The following is a 15,085-nucleotide window of genomic DNA, read 5'->3' as shown; positions in this document are numbered from 1 at the left end:
ATCTTGGTTTTCTGGGCATGGACTAAACTGTCCAAATAGGTTAGTGACTTGCGCGTTCATAATCATCCTCTGTGAGATTATTGCAGTCACTAACCTGTGTTTTTCTCCAATATACGTTCCTGTGACATTCCTGCTTCTGACCCTCTGCAGCCGCTGCCACTGCAGAATCAAGTCATTGTTTAAATAATCACTTTTTGAGTAGCCCAGTGTCCTACTTTCATATCTTCTTAGTCATTAAAGTATTATTAATCAGTCCTCAGTTTGAAAACTAAACCCTTTTTTAATTTCATCAAAGTTTGAATCAAGGCCATTCTTATCGTCATAAAGCTTTGATCTTAACCATTCTATTGGAGCCTACATTATTGACAGAAAAGCAACCTTTGTTCCATGTTCAAGACTTTTGCAGTCTTTACCAGATTTATTGCCTTGTATTAAAATTCATTCTTTTTTTAGATAACTATCACTAACTTTCCTGTCCTTGCTCAAGAAATGCCTTCCCACATTATGATAGTCCTGCCTCTATATGTTATTGCAGTGATGTTCTCTTAAAGTCGTAGGGAAACAGCTGTTCCAACCGTTGCATTTCCGAATTCTCCTTAAATCTGCAGTCTGTAACATTGAGAAGAGAGCAGACTTCGACTGAAAATTTTAAGAAAAACAGGTTTCACGCCACTCCCCCACCCTCTCTGCTTCACTCATGCCCCATCTCCAAGCTCCACCCCTCTCACAGCATCTGCGTGGCTACCGCATGCGACCAGAAGCGTCCAAGCAGCGTACGCGGCATGGAGTGTGAACCAGTAAGAGTGATAACACTCACCTCCAAGCAGCTAGATATCAGATGCTGGTTATACCGAAGTTTGCCGTGTAAGCAGTTGTCGGCAGGGGCAGTAAGGGCAGTTTCTCTTTCGCTGGTGGCTGTCGCTCCGCCATGACTTCCTCCTGACTGTGGCAGCCGGGCTGCAGCGGCAGGTTAAGCGTAGAGAGGGGGGGGGCGGGATTCAGCGTGTGTGAGCTGTGATTGACACTCCATCAGACGCTCCTCTGGCTGTGATTGGTTGTTTTGACTCGTCCCGAATTATTCTTTCCAGATTGAAATACAGGCAGTAGGCGGGACCAATTGAAGCAGTTTTTTTCACAGGTTATATATCACATGTACTGCTGTCTGGGCATAGGGACAGTTTTAGCCAATATGACAAAAAAGTGATTTTTAAAAACTTACAGACTTCAGCTTTAATGTGGTGCACGACGTTACACGAGTGAATAAAATGAATGTGATTGGTTGTTTATCTAAGGGGCAGGATTGTTGTGGTGGAAGGTTTGCTAGCAAGTTTGAGACCGTTTTGTTTTTTTAAGCATCTTGCTAACCAGTTACCAACTTAGTGCTAATAGGTTCCCAATGGGAAATTACATTGGGACCAAGTTGCACTAAATTGGTGACTTAGAAACAACACTGTAAAGGAACGCTATGGACAGCAGAAACATGCAAGAGTTGGAGAGTTTTGTGTTGGAGTTTGTGGTTGAGTCTCCTCTGTCATACATTTTTTATTTAGAGGAGGAAACTGGGGACGAAGATGTTGTGGAAGAGGACGCCAGGGCAGAAGCTTTGTTTGGTGTGGCAGGCTTACAGCCGTACATGTTTGATCCCTTGCCTCGCAACGCTGCCACATCTGTTAGCTCTACGCCTGCCAAAGACACACATCCATCCCTGTTAACACAGGGACGTAACTCAAAGGTAAAGAAAATAATGATTCTTATTTCAGTCGTTGCATATATTAGCTTCGACATATGAATCAAGATGCTGTGACCGAAAACATTTTATTGACAGATGACCATCAGCTTGTACTCCTGTACAAGCTCAATTTTGGGACAATATTATCTGATAAAGAGTACATTTATATACATAAAAGGCAGAATGATTTGACATTTAAATATGATTTCCCTATGACTTTAAGGATTATGTGCTTGCCTGCTTCTCTAATTGATCTCTTGTTGTCGTGGTTGATGAACAGTGTTGCTACAATTTGTTGCTTTTACATGAGTGTCCATCAGAAAAGAGTGTATGTAATTTCAGACATGATTTACGGAGCCTTCTTTTTTTTTATCTTATCCCTTCATGCATGCCCAGCCTTCTGGATCTTTTGGAATTTTATGATGCCTAAGCCCAAGTACATTTGTGCATCTTTTTTAAGCTGTTTTACCACCCTTCCCTCCACCACAGCTCCTCCTTTTCTGACTGTCATATCTGTGGCTGCTGATGCTGATTTGTTCTGTCTGTTCAGAGGGGTTTGCTGCTCCTCTCTCTGCCCCAGGCAATCTGCAACCCCAGGTAAAAAAGCAGGGTTTGCAGGACTTATGTTCTAGAATAAAAATTACTTGTCACGATTTTGAGGGTTTTGTTTTTGGCTTTCACTTGGATTAATGTTTTTTTTTTATTATTCATTTTAATTATGTCTTTTCTTTCAGACCACAGTTCAGTTAAATGGATCTAAAAAACATTTAAAGCCAAACATTCATTTAATTGTCTAACATATAAACAACTCTTAAAGCAGTACTAAAGAAATTTCAGTAATGGTCGATTTTGAATCCCCCCAGTGGACAAAATCTGTATTGTTTTGTAGGGAGGAAGACAGCATTTCCCATGAAGACCAGCGTTGTAAAAACCATAGAGTGGTAAAAAATGTTGAAAATAAGGAATGTTTAACTTTGCTTTTTTAGTGTTTTTTCTGCACCGCTGCCGGCACTCCACCCTCATTCAAACCGAGTCATCAGCTACTGATGTGCTGACAAGTTTAGAGCCTTGAAACAGATAAATATAATTTTATGTTTGAAAATTTCACAGTGAACACACGTATTGATCCCCGCAGGAAGGTGCAGCTTTGCTCTGTACAATTTGCACAAATACGGAGGCCGTTTCTCGATGTTCATACTTCTGCATTCTCATGTGATCATGTGCTCGTGAAACGTAATCAGCCCCAGCACTTTTCCAATTCACAAGAGCAGACAAAACTCTCCAGATGTTGTTCTTGTCTCTCTCTTTACTAAGCATCCATCATAGCAGACTTGTGCGTTCTCCAGACTGACAGCTCTCCCAGCATGCACAGTGGCCACAGCAGCTTCCAGCATAGCGCTCAAAGAGCTCAGAGTATTTAATTAAAAGGTAACTTTTCTGTTGCCCTTCTACAAAAGAACATTTTTGTCAGGATCCAGAGGCTTGCCCACCAGAGGGCGCCATAGATCCTTCCTGGGAGCTTGTGCTCAGTCGTGGCAGCTGTTCCCCATTAGCTCATTAAGAGTTTCCCTATATAAGCTGGAGGGGAACTTCACTCTATGCCGGATTGTTTTGACCCTGTTGTGGTTAGCAAGCCCGAGCCAGCCTGCCTGTCTGACTCCCTGACCTCCCTGGAACCTAAACCTGCACCTAACCTGTTTTGTCCTCTCTGCTTTCCAGGAAGATCCCTGTTCAGAACTCAATAAACCTTTGGACTTTTCCTCTGCCTCTGTGTGTGTGTTCTGCATCTGGGTTAGAAATCCTGCCGATCATGACAATTTTAAGATAATTTGAGGTTAGAAAATTATATACTTATAAGCTTCTCTAAATTGCTCTTTCCTGATTTAATGCGTCATTTAAAAAAAGAAAGTTCTGATGTTGAGAGGACCATGTTAACCAGCGGACCTCCGAGGCTAACGACAGCCACAGCTAATGTTAGCCTCTCTGCAGCAGCCCTCTCTTGGCATGGCTGTGTGTGAAGTCCCAGTGGCTCTGATGGCGATTTTTTGTTTCATTAGGCAAAACAGTTTATTGATTTGTGTTTATATGATTGCTTTAATCATAATTCCCCCATTAGATAAATAAAATAATAATTCATTATCTAGAGACTATTAATAACAGGAGGTTAAATGCAGGTCCAGATGAGCTTTTCGTGTGGTGATGTCACAAGTGCGTTTCTGTTCCAATGGACACAGATTTTTTCTGCGTGCTCCCGTTCTCCCTGAGTCCATACTTTCCTGTGTTCTTGTCAAGAACATACCTCTACTTAGTGCAAACACGAGTCCATATTTGTGCTCTTGTGAATTGAGAAACAGCCATAGTCTTAGGGAAATTTAGTCACATCAATTTCCGTGTTTATAATAAATGAGGAAAGGGGGAAATAACCTATGCTGTTAAGCAGTCTCCCCAATTGCAGTAGTTTTGGGTTGGTGCCAACCTCCTCATGGTGAAAGTGACTATGATTATGACAGAGTTGTCATTAAACTAGTTGTAAGTTGATGTTGTCAGGGTTCCCGTGTGTGTGTGTGTGTGTGTGTGTGTGTGTGTGTGTGTGTGTGTGTGTGTGTGTGTGTGTGTGTGTGTGTGTGTGTGTGTGTGTGTGTGAGTTATACATTTCTTCCAAAGAAGATCTTTGTGGAGAATCTGGGTAATCTACACAGTTGGAGCTCATCAGTCAGGTCAGATTGCTGGGCTTTAAAGAGCAGCAGAGCCTTCACTCAGGGCTGGTTTCTTGTTGTTTCATCACTTTCTCATCTCTAGCTTTCCTCAAGCATTTTCTATGATTGGTTTTTGTTTGGTTTTCAGTATTTTTGCTTTTTTTTTTTTTTTTTTTTGCCTCAGTTACCCTTTGACTCTTCATTAAATCATCAAAACTCATCTCTGCCAACAAAAGTTACAAAATATTTTCTAAAGGTGGAAAAGTTACTTAGTTTTTTTTTTATTTTTAATAAAGGATTGTATGTGGTTGGTTAAAAGATTTTTCAGCTTTTCTTGAGAATAAGCAGTGAAACGTTGACAGGTTGAGATGTTTCCAGGGCAGTTGCAATGTCTTTTTGTAGAAAACTCTTCTTTGTGGAAGCACATCACAGAAAAATGTCATAGTTTGATATCAGCTTTTAAAATCAAAAGAGCAAAGGCTTTCTTTTTACTCTGTTGTGACATTTACAACCCCAAGTTGTGAGATCCTGCACAGAGGAGGGACAGATATGTCACTCTGTTGAGAGTCATATGCTGTGTATTTTCTTGACAGAAACTCCTGAGGTTAAGCTGCTCCTCGCTTACCTACTGTTATAAACTTCAAGTTTATGTCCAATCTCTGGGGAAAGTGTATGAAACAAAACTATTGAATCTAGAAAACATGCAAAAAGATTTATTTTTTTAATGAGAAGTATTCTAGATCCACACTGGAGGATATCTTAGCACACTGCAGTGTTTACTTGTGTGGTTTAGCTGAACTTATTTGTTCTCACCAGACTAAGAAACATGTGCATACGTATGTGCACATTTTGGTAGTCCTGTTTTATCAATTTCCTTTTAGTGTTATGTCTGTATGTTTTTATGTGTTTCTGCTTTTTTTCCCTCCCTCCTTGGCTTAGAGACACAGGCATATGGCACGTGGGTGTTTGGCAGATGCTCCTGATCACAGGCTAGCTTTGCACTTGTATGTGACTGTTTTCACAAGAGATTTAGATCTGTAGCAAGGGCAAAATAACGCTGTAGTGTTTGCTGGATAAAAAAAAGCTAAAATATGCAGTCCATGGGCCATGACTAGGGTGCCCTAGTTGTCCTGTGAAGTGTGTGATGCAGTGACAGAAGAGATGTGGACAGTGGGGAGCATATTGTTAATAAAGAAGCTGGCCATAAGGAGGGTCAGTAGGGGATAAGACGTGGAAGGAATAAGTTAATAAACCTTTAAACAGAGCCTAAGATGAGATCAAGGGCATGTGTCTGTATGTTTAACATGTGGATGTTTAGCGTAGTGAATAATTACCACTGGCCCAAAAGCTGGAGTATCCAGCTCCTGGTACAGTATCCAGAACCAGTGCTTAGTTTGACTATGGCTAACACCAGCAGGAAGCATTGTATATGGTCAATAAATCAGATTGGTGCAGGACCAGGGGTTAGAGGATAAGAGCACCTTTACAGATTTTTTAATAGAAAACTCTATCAGGGACAGACTAAGAACAAACTACAACTTTGTCAAGAATTATGTTATACTTTGGATTCAATTCAATTTCAGTGCGATACAACTGATTTTTATTGTGCCAATTCACAACACATCCTCATACAATCAGTTTGGTTGAAAGTTTTCCACATAAGGAAACATAGCAGATTGCATTGAGTCATTAATATACATGGATATGGATACAGGATATGCTTTTCTTGGTAGAGCAAGTGGAGTCAGAAGATATTTTCTTGCATTGTGTCTTTGAGTCTAGAACAATCCCTCACACTGAACTCTGATACAGCAGCAGTCGAGATGGAAGAACTCCCTTTTAGATGGAAGAATCGCCCAGCAGAAGAAAGGTTCAAGGAGACAGAAGCCGACACTCAAAAGAAGCATAGAAGTGCTGATCCATAAATGTTAGAAAGATAATATTGAAAGATAATATTTACAGGTGCTGGTCATAAAATTAGAATATCATGAAAAAGTAGATTGATTTCAGTAATTCCATTTAAAAAGTGAAACTTGTATATTATATTCATACATTACATACAAACTCATATATTTCAGATGTTTATTTTGTTTAATTTTGATGATTACAAATGACAACAAATGAAAATCTCAAATTCATCATATCAGAAAATTAGAATATTACTGAAGACCAATAAAAACAAAGGATTTATAGAAATGTTGGCCAACTGAAAAGTATGAACATGAAAAGTATGAGCATGTACAGCACTCAGTATTTAGTTGGGCCTCCTTTGGCCTGTATTACTGCAGCAATGCGGCGTGGCATGGAGTCGATCAGTCTGTGGCACTGCTCAGGTGTTATGATAGCCCAGGTTGCTCTAATAGTGGCTTTTAGCTCTTCTGAATTGTTGGGTCTGGTGTATTGCATCTTCTTCTTCACAATACCCCATAGATTTTCTATGGGGTTAAGGTCAGGAGAGTTTGCTGGCCAATTAAGAACAGGGATACCATGGTCCTTCAACCAGGTACTGGTAGCTTTGGCACTGTGTGCAGGTGCCAAGTCCTGTTGGAAAATGAAATCTGCATCTCCAAAAAGTTGGTCAGCTGCAGGAAGCATGAAGTGCTCTAAAACTTCCTGGTATGTGGCTGCGTTGACCCTGGACCTCAGAAAACACAATGGACCAACACCAGCAGATGACATGGCACCCCAAACCATCACTGACTGTGGAAACTTTACACTGGACTTCAAGCAACGTGGATGAAGTGCCTCTCTTCTTTTCCTCCAGACTCTGGGACCTTGATTTCCAAAGGAAATGCAAAATTTACTTTCATCAGAGAACATGACTTTGGACCACTCACCAGCAGTCCAGTCCTGTTTCTCTTTAGCCCAGGCAAGACGCTTCTGACGCTGTCTGTGGTTCAAGAGTGGCTTGACACAAGGAATGCGACAGCAGAAACCCATGTCTTTCATACGTCTGTGTGTGGTGGTTCTTGAAGCACTCACTCCAGCTGCAGTCCACTCTTTGTGAATCTCCCCCACATTTTTGAATGGGTTTTGTTTCACAATCCTCTCCAGGGTGCGGTTATCTCTCTTGCTTGTACACTTTTTTCGACCACATCTTTTCCTTCCCTTCGCCTCTCTATTAATGTGCTTGGACACTGAGCTCTGTGAACAGCCAGCCTCTTTAGCGATGACCTTTTGTGTCTTGCCCTCCTTGTGCAAGGTGTCGATGGTCGTCTTTTGGACAACTGTCAAGTCAGCAGTCTTCCCCATGATTGTGTAGCCTATAGAACTAGACTGAAAGACCATTTAAAGGCTTTTGCAGGTGGTTTGAGTTAATTAGCTGATTAGAGTGTGGCACCAGGGGCCATCAATTTTGAACCTTTTCACAATATTCTAATTTTCTGATATGATGAATTTGAGATTTTCATTTGTTGTCATTTGTAATCATCAAAATTAAACAAAATAAACATCTGAAATATATGAGTTTGTATGTAATGTATGAATATAATATACAAGTTTCACTTTTTAAATGGAATTACTGAAATCAATCTACTTTTTCATGATATTCTAATTTTATGACCAGCACCTGTATATCTGTCTAGGAAAGAAGTAGTTAAGCAAATAAGCTATGAGTTGGTTTTGATGTTAAAAGGGATTAAAGAAAGCACATACAGTTAGTCATTGTGAAAGCTGAGCCCATAGCTATGTCTAGTGGAGAAACAGGCCTAAACACTGAAAAACCCCCTCAGTCATCTATAATCATTGTTGTTAATGACAGCAGCTTAGCTGAGATTTGCCTCCAGGATATTGTCAAGGCGAAACAGGACCAGACAACAGGAAGCCACTAATACAGAAAAAAGAAGGGATATAAAGTTTGGAGTTTAACTAACAGATAACGCAGAATTGAAGAATAGAAATAGAATAAAGGGGGTGATAAAATATTGTCTTTATGTCCTCCAACAACCTAAGCCTATGGCAACATAAGTAATGAAAAAGCTAAAGATAACCTGAGACACTTTAAATCTATGCTTTATCAAAAGGAAGGTTTTAAGCCTGGACAGAGGGTCTGGTTCAAGGAATAAAACTGGTACATGGTTACATGGAAGATACATATATACTGAGAGCTAAAAGACAAGCCTCCCATTCTACTTTTAAAACTTGTTAGAAACATACGGAACAATCAGATTTTTGATTCAAGATTGAGTATGATTATTTTGAGCTTTATACGTGAGAAAAGTATTTTGAATTCTATTCTGGATTTAACAGAAAGCCAATAAATTAAGCTAAAATAGGTGAAATGTGATGTCACTTTTTAATTTGCATAAACACTGGCAATGGATCCAGATAATGGCTTTTAACTACAGTTTGTCGACTTCCTGGTTGTGACAAATTAAACAATAACAAAAAAAAAGTTCTTATTCTCTAGTTTTTTCCAGACCAGTTTATGTATGTCACAAAAATTATACTTACAACGTCTTTTGGTCATTTGCACAGCGTGGGGAATTGACATTTTTATCCTTTTTAATAATGCAGCTCATTTATGTGTATTAACTTTAGAAGCAGAGCGATTGGGGATGTTTTGCTAGTCATATGCAGGACTATTAAAAAGAAGAATCCAAAATGGTTATCACATATCCACGATTTAATAATGCATGTTCACAAGATAATCTTGTGGTCGCGTTTAGGTGATCCAGTATTTTTATTTAGTGAGAAACTATAATGAAAATGCATTAAAACAGCTTTCAATACCAAAATGAAGCTCTGCTGTAGGTGGTAACTTGTGAGATTACAGTACGTCCAATATTAAGTACGTAACACAAACTGTACCCGCTCTGTTTAAATAAAACAGTTGGATCAGCTGTGTGTCGTCAAAATCAAAACGTCTTCAACTACCGAATCGTTCTTGCATGCCTCTCCTGCCTCAATACTGTCCTCCAGTGGCAACTCCTTTCCACTTAAGAAACCTCTAGGTCAGAGGTCACTGATTTAGAACATTTATAAATTACAGCATGTTGTCCGACGACAGTGTCTAACTTCACTTGTGCCGCTTCTCCTGTTAACATGGTAAAGCCCTCCGGAGCGTCGGGTCCAGGCTACACATGATACAAATTAACCAATGAGCTGTCAGTCTGGGTCACTGCTGCTGGCAACTTTTAGACACAGCAGGCAAACCTTTGGCAAGCCAAGCAATCGGAAAAAAGAAGGTGATGAGAAACAGAAAGCAGAGAAAGTCTGGACGGTTGGAAGAACCGCGGTGAACTGGTGAAAGGAAAGTGAAGTGGCGTGCTCAAAGATAACATTGCACATTTTGAGTATGTTTGGCTCAACCTATTGCTTTAAAGTAGGATTCCCCAAATATCGATCCAGGCTCAAAATGAGCACCTTGATAAAGTATGTGCTTGAGAATGGCTTTGTTGCCATTCAAACCAAGGTGTTAAGCCTAGCAGGTCAGCCTAAAGCCCCACTTCTCTCATTAAGCCATAAAAAAGAAAGAAAAAATAACAAACAGTCAGTTCCAGTGTTTTATAAAATATGTGAATCAGGAAATTGTCTATATACCAAACTGAAGAATTGCTGTTATCTATTTCAGAAAACACTTTAAATTTTAAAATGGAAAAAATGTGTTTCTTTCTCTCTTTTTTTTTATTTTTATTTATTTATTTTTTTTACTTTTTTCAGGGTTCCTACAGCATAAGGCAAGTTAAATTTAAGACTTTTTAAGACTTTTTAATGCCACATGAAATAAAAATTTAAGACCAAATTCACAAGAAACACAAGAAAAACCTTCAATGCTTTTATTGGTTCCGCTATCGGGACGGAACCAATAATTGCAAGCCATTATTTTTTTAAATTAAAAAGTAAATTTTAATGTTTTATTTAGATAACAAAAATAAATCATAATAGAAAATAATCCTATTTATGATGTTTTAAAAAATTAAGACCTACAAAAGACTGATTTAAGACATTTTAATATCAATTAAGGCCTTAGTTTTATTTTGATGAATTCAATGCCTTTTAAGACTTTTTAAGGACCCGCGGGAACCCTGTTTTTTATTAAAAATTCAATGTATAACACAGATGCATAAAAACCTCATTTAATTTTAGTGTAAATTCTGTTTAAAGTAACAGATTATAATTAAAAATGTCTCCAGACCTTTACTGGTTGATGATTTTATTTATTCGGACCCTGCTGATTTTTAATTGGCTACCTCTGCTTTCTGTGTTTCTTAAATATTTGGAGAAGTATATTATTTTTCATATTAGTATTTGGAAAATTATATTTAAGCATTGCAGTCACTTTAAGCATAACTTAAAACTACTTTATACAAGGAAAATTTTTAAAGAATTGCCTGAGTATAGTATAAAAAGAAACAGGAACTGTGGAGGTAAATGATGAACAATGTGACTTCACCATCCAATAGATCTGGAAAGCATTTGTAGAATACAGTTGGAAGCACTGCATGAAAAGTGGGATTTTTGTCAATATGCGGCACTGTAGATTGTCGTGGAACTTCAGGTTAGCGGCAGTTTACGACAATTTGCAGGCTTCGCCGAAAACTCCTGTAAATTGTCAGAAATTGACGTGGACTTTCTTAGGCAGTGTTCCCCCCATGCTTCCCCCCCATGGAATTCTAGGGGAGGCATTAACATGTAAATGAACATGCTGTGAGCTATACAAATGCAAATCAGGGTTGCAGGGGGGGTTTTACACCAAGTGACATTTTTCTAAAAGGTAAGAAAATCTCTGATACAAAGAGATCAGGCACAGTATAGCCTCTTACATTTTAGCTTGAATTGATTTATTTAATTAAAGTATAGAGACCAAAACAGATCTTTAGCTGACAGAGCAATACATTTAGAGCAGTAATTATAAAAAAAAAAAAAATTGCATTTAAGATAAAAAAATAAAATGTTGTCTGTCAATATGCTCAATTCACAATTACTTAAGTGGAAAAGTTTCAAGAAATGAGTCTGAGATGATTCACTTTATAACATGGCGCATTATCCTGTTGGAAGTAGCCATCAGAAGATTGGTACACTGTGATCATAAGGTCCGGCCAGGTCAAGATCCGCAATTGCAATCGCACCAAACAGGAAAAAGAACATCGACAAATTCCGGTTCGTCAAATTAAAATATAGCAGCAACAGATCGGTGACTAGAAATTATAGCACAATTCTTATATATTAAAAAAAAAAAATAACACAGTTTATTTAAATGATTGGATCCAAACTATTGGTTATTCACCAACGAGGAAGCAGATTTCTCATCTCCATCAAAATATTTATTTTATACCGAGGGACTTAAACTTTAATCAAATCCATTCAAAAGAAACTTCTTATTACAGGAATGAAAAGAGATGCTGAGTTTGGGAGCAGTGAACAAGTTCATTAAAAAAAAGCAGTTTTGAATTATCCTTATCCCCGTTACAAAAATCTACAAAAATATATATATATATATTTGGGCAGAAACTGAACATATGCTGGATGATGGTGGGATTTTTTTAATATGTCATATTAAATTAAGCGCTCACAGGGTTCATACAGGAATGAGTGACTCTAATTTAATGCTATTTCAATGCTATTTGAAATGATTTTAATGCCATCAACAAGAACCATGTACACAAGTTATTAGTGTACATGAAATATGAAGGAGCTGTAAGCAGAGTTCCATGACTCCTGTATGTATGTAAACACACACACACACACACATATACGTATATATATATCCTCTAGCTTTTTCTCCGCCTGACGAAATTGTTTTTATAAGCATTTTTTATTAAAGAATTATAAATACTTCGATTAACATATTTAAATAATTTTAGTGCCAATTAAGGCCTTGATTAAAAAAAAAAAAGAATGATTTTTTAATTATTTTTATTGATCCGCGGAAACCCTGGTTCATCTGACGCATTCTCTTTACGATCTCCAAGAAACTCAGAGCGGAGGGGTCTGCAGCCACAGTGGAGGATGTATGCTTTGCTTTGTGCAGGCGGTCTGGAGCTGAGTATGGGGGATTTCGGGGTAAAACTCCTCTTGGACGCGATGGCGACTCTGCATCGAACAAGAGGAACTCAAAGAAGAGATGCTAGCGGTAAATATATGTTCGATTACTGCCTGCTAGACTAAAAGCAGCCTAGCCTAAGCTACGGCTAATAGCAGCCTAGCCTAAAGCTACAAGCTAGGGCTAATAACAGCCTTGCAAGAACAAGCTTTATTAAAGTGTATTTTTTGTGATTCACAGGAAGCAGTACGCCGTCTTCACAACTCAGAGACTAATTGTAGGCGCTATGAACCGGAGCAAGGGCAAGATTTAAAGAATATGCTTTCATTCTGCGGTAAAAGGCAATGGATACGGATGGATACCGATCATAGCTGTACATTTTGTTTTCACAGACCTCCTATTTGCTCGGAGCCATATCAGCAAGTCCAGATTTGTACGATGTTGATAAAGACGACATTGTGTGTAAGTGACTTGTTTTAATGTTTTCTCCTTCCTTGTTACTGTGACTTGCGTTTGATTTTTTTATTCATACCACTCTCATTTAATTGTTTTCCAGCTGCCTGTAAGACGTATTTTCAAACGGTACGCAGGAGCTTCAGATATACGCAGCCAGCCAGCACGTTGCGTGCGGAGGCTCCTCGGAGTCGGGCCAGAAGAAAGAGGGTAAGACTTTATTTGGTTACTATTTTTCAGGTGCATTAATAGATGTGTTGTGTCCATACGCAGTGCGCTGATTCATTGTTTTTTTTCAGCTGCTGAAAGCGAGGCAGAGTGTGCTAGCAGATGAGGAAGTGGAACTCTGGAAGTCCGCCACCGTCGGCCTTATGTCCGACGAAGAAGATGGCGTCGTTGGCGGTGTCTCTGGATGGATTGTACGGTCGCCGCCATTTCGTAGGCCGGATCTCACTGAACTCTGTGTTAAGCTGCAGTCCCGGTTAGAAGCGATGCCAAAGTACAGGGCCACGCACAGTAGGTGTCTGCACATCGGACCTGCTTCGGAGGGAATGCTGCCAGTAACCTCCAACCCCGAGGAAGCAAACGGACCGTTCATGGAGTTGTAATTTTTAGATACGCATGTGTTTGGATACGCGTTGTATATAGTTGTGTGTGTTTTAATAAAGCTCTTTCTTTGCATAAACAGCTTCCTGGCAAATGTTCATTTCCTGTATAAATTCATTCATGTCCTTGATGGTAGCATAATAATTGTGTAGTAGTGTAGGATAACATAAATACACAGCATATGAATTAATAAATATATGAATAAATAAATATATGAATGAATAAATATATGAATGAATAAATATAGGAATGAATAAATATATATTCATAAATATATATATATATATATATATATATATATATATATATATATATATATATATATATATATATATATATATATATATATATATATATATATATGTAAATTTATATGTAAATATATATATATGCCAACCAATCACGAGCGACTTTACTTGTTTAAAAAGAAGTGGTTCCGTCCAATACTCAGTAAGAAAATTAAAGCCTGGCGTGGCCACGTTTGGTTTTGCTGCCAATCACGAGCGATTTTACTTGTTTGAGAATAGTGGTTTCAGCCAATACTGAGCAGGTTATTCAAGCCAGACCTGGCCAGCCGCGCAGGTTTACTGCATTCATATGCTAATTAGGGCCATTAGTACAGCTGATCGCTCTCCACATACGTCAGAGTCCGTTTCCGACAATTTGTGTTACGACAGGGTTTACGGGGACGAAAATCTCACTTTTCATGCAGTGAAGGTTTTCAGTATATGATAAAAGAAAAAGACTGCTGATGGACTCTCATCAAGGACCAAAATGAAAAACTGGATACGATTTGCAAAGTACACCAATAAAATGTTATTCTAGTAGAGAATTTCAGCTAGATTTTACACAAACAATGGCCTTTTAGCAGGTTGTTTATGCTTTTAAACACCTCCGCAGAACAAAAAAACAAAACACGTCATATGTATTACATGGTATGCATTAGTTCTGTGATTGTGTCGCACTTAACTTGCTCATCAATGACCCCTTGGGTGCTACAGTCTCTTCTTTCCATTTCCCCATGACAGTGACAAATATCTATGCAGAAAAGCCTTTAAATGTTGCCCAACCGGTGGGTTTGTTTGATGAGAAAAGGAATTAAGTCTTGTGAGAATTTAATGTTTCAAACATGCATAAGCATGTTTAAGTGATAACATTTAATTCAAAAGTTTTGCTTTTTTTTATTCCAGCTGTAATGTTTGAGCAAAAAAATCTGTTTGCAACATTTCCTGTATACAGATAGTGCCTGGATGACATATCTGACTCAACACATAGAGCTAGAGTCTGACAATTTTTTTTATTTTTTTATCTAGAGTACCTTGGAATTTACTGTTCTTAAACCTTGCTAGGTTCCAGTTACAGTTTTAAATATAAGATGAGTCACTGAATATTGCAACTGTTGTTTTCTGGGGTCTGCCAGTGCCCAAACCCAGGCCAACAGGAGGCAAGTTTTTTGGAAAGTAAATGTTCAGGTTTTACACGGTATACATACTGAGAACGGTAAATAAAGGAGTAAAATTAGGATAAAAGTTGGACTGTTGTATGACGACTCAAAGGAGTCTTGCAAAAGCGGAACTGAGGAAAGCTGAGGTGATTATCACATCACTTTTTATAATT

This window comes from Cyprinodon tularosa, unplaced genomic scaffold (genome assembly GCF_016077235.1).
Source record: "Cyprinodon tularosa strain WSP-4 unplaced genomic scaffold, ASM1607723v1 ctg95, whole genome shotgun sequence".
NCBI lineage: Eukaryota > Metazoa > Chordata > Actinopteri > Cyprinodontiformes > Cyprinodontidae > Cyprinodon > Cyprinodon tularosa.
Note: the sequence above shows the minus strand (reverse complement) of the source record.